The sequence below is a fragment of the Myotis brandtii genome, unplaced genomic scaffold (genome assembly GCF_000412655.1).
Source record: "Myotis brandtii unplaced genomic scaffold, ASM41265v1 scaffold383, whole genome shotgun sequence".
Taxonomy (NCBI): domain Eukaryota; kingdom Metazoa; phylum Chordata; class Mammalia; order Chiroptera; family Vespertilionidae; genus Myotis; species Myotis brandtii.
The window spans coordinates 2,441,910-2,444,908 of record NW_005364711.1 but is presented as its reverse complement, the minus strand read 5'-3'; the positions used below and the strand labels follow the sequence as shown (position 1 = coordinate 2,444,908).

General features: G+C 36.6%; 1 pseudogene; it reads left to right on the top strand.

The window, feature by feature from the left end:
• The first annotated feature begins 429 nt into the window (after positions 1–429).
• LOC102253211 lies at positions 430–809 on the top strand (annotated as a pseudogene).
• Positions 810–2,999: the final 2,190 nt, after the last annotated feature.

Genomic DNA, 2,999 nt, shown 5'->3' with positions numbered 1-2,999 from the left:
ATGATTAATTCCAACGGAAGAGGTATTTCTGGACCTGTGCCTTTTTAAACTGAGAAATATTTGTCAAGGCATCTACAAGACACTCTATTCTTTCATATCACAATTACAGTCCGCCTATGTGAGGAAGAAGTAGTATAAATTTCCATTTTAAAAATCTTATGCTATTTTCCATTGTACGTTTACTCTATAACCTTTTCAAATTGCAGCATGACATACATCTGAAAAAAATGCACAAATCATAAATGAATTATTACAACGTAAACACACCTATGTAAGCTTTACCCAGGTCAGAAATAGAACACAGCCAGCAACTCAGATGTTCTCTTCACGCCTCATCCTAATCTTTTAAGATGTAGTTGTTTGAAAATGTGTTTTGAGAAAGAGACTTGTTACCTTTAAGAATCAGAAGCAGTTCCAGAGACCTACCAGATGGGCCACGTTCGCACCAGGACCCGGTCATCCTAGAGATGTACCACGTGCTCCTGGGTAAGGACTTCCACACCAACAAGCACGTGTGCGAGGAGATGCCATTATCTGCAGCAAGAAGCTCCGCAACAAGATAGCGGGCTGTGGCACACATCTGATGAAGCGGATTCAGAGAGGCCCCGTGAGAGAGATCTCCATCAAGCTGCAGGAAGAGGGGAGAGAATTATGTTCCTGAGGTCTCAGCCCTGGATCAGGAGGTCACTGAAGCTGATCCTGACAAGAAGGAAATGCTGAAGCTCTTGGACTTTGTCAGTCTGCCCAACCCACAGGTCACTCAGCCTACAGTTGGGATGAATTTCAAAACACCACATAGAGACGACTGAATCTTTCTGCTGTGCTACAGTATTATTAATAAACCATGGACAACCAAAAACATAGAAGAATCAGAAGCAAATGTGAAAATGCTTGAAGCATGCAGAAATCAGTGAAAAAAACAAACCGAAGGACAATTGCAAATTAACTGTTATACTAAATCCAGGCTTCTAAGGATAAGTAGCTGAAGGGCAGAGTGGATTGAGGTGGAAGAAATATAATCTCTTCATGGAAAAGTGCCATTCAGTCCCACTTGCTCTTTGGTTTATGCTGTGCAGAGGAGAGGAGCAATATAGTGTTATTTGAAGGTGGACTTAGGTTAATTAAAAATGCATGTTGTACCCTTTAGAACCACCACAAAAAATTTTTAAAGAAGTACAACTGACACGCTAAAAGAAAAGATAAAATGAAATCATATAAAATGTTCTATTAAAACCAGTGAAGTTAGGCAGGAAGCAGAAACAAAAAAATAAACACAATGAATGAATACAACGCGGTTAAAAACATGGTAGATATTAATCCAACTATATGAATAACCTCTTTAAATGTAAAGAGTCTAAACATACCAGTCAAAAGACAGAGATTGTCAGAGTGAATTCTAAAAAGTATCAACAAGTCTATGAGAAGACTTGTCTATGAGAAGCCCATTTTAGTACAGTAACTCAGGTGCACTGGTGTTGAGTTCTTCTATATCCCTGTTGATTTTCCTTCTATTGGTCCTACCAATGATTAACATAGGAATGTTGAAATATCCAACTATAACTGTAGATTTATCTATTTTTCTTTTGTTCTGTCATCTTGGCTCCATGAATTCTGAAGCTCTGTTATTTGGGATTCATACACTTTGGATTATTACATTCTCCTGTTCAATAACTCTTTTGTCATTATCTGATGCTTCTCTTTGTCCTAGAAAATTTCTTCACTCTGGCATCTGCTTTGTAGCATATTAGTATAGCCATCCCACCTTTCTTTTGATTAGTGTTTACATCATACGTTTTTCATTTTTTAAAGTTCAACCTACCTACATAATTATATTTGAAGTCAATTTCTCTTGCGGGGGAAGAGTTAGTATAAATATCGGCCTTTTAGGAGTTAGTTGTCATTGAAATCAATTTCTTAAAGATAGCATATGGTTGGGTCACGGTTTTTTAAGTGAGATATAATTAACATATAACATTATATTAGCTTCAGGTGTACAATATAATGATTTGATATTTGGATATATTGTGAAATCATCACTTCAATGAGTCTCATTAACATCCATTACTACATATAGTCACAATTTTTTCTTGTGGTGAGAACTTTTACAATAAACTCTTAGCAACTTTCAAATATACAGTGCAGTGTTATTCACTATAGTCACGTGACATCCCCAGGATCTGATTGTTTTATAACTGGAAGTTTATACCTTTTGAGAACCTTCCTGTATTTGTAACCAACTCTACCAATCTCTGTCCTCTTCAATCAGCTGTTGAGCCCAACCAGTGAGTTTGTATTTCATGCATTACACATTTCACTTCTAAAATTTCTTAGAAGTGAGGTCTCCAACTCCAGTTATGCCTTCAGATGACAGAAGCCCCAGCCAACATCTTGAGTGAAGCTTAACAGAGACCATGAGCTATAACCACTCATCTAAGCCATTCCTGACTCTGAATCTGTAAGACAGTATGTTCACTGTTTTAAGCCACTGAGTTGTGGCATAACTTTTCATACATCAATAGACAATAAATATACCCTTTATGCTGTCCATGCTAGATTTTACAGAGACAAATATATTAGGAAGACATCAGGGATTTATTTCATTGTACCACTTTTATCAAAAAAATCAGTCTTCAGGAAGATTATGCCCAAATTATATAAAACTGATATCAATTAACACTAACTCAAGGTTTTTTTCCCCCTCTTCTAATGGAGGAAGTTTATATACCCAACCTACCTGTCAGAGATAAGGTATGAATTGAGAACTTAAATTCATTTATGCAATGAACTACTATATCATTAGGCCATCTTGGAAATATTCCCAAAATATAATTGGCCAGAGCCACTAGATATCACCTATAACTCGGGGGTGGACCCTTGACTTTTTAATATTTCTGGTTTAAACAATCTACAGCTGCAATGTCTCCTACCTATTTCAACTAAGAAACTGATATCTAAAGCCTTCTATGGGAAAGCAATACAATTTTATTTAAGAGATATGG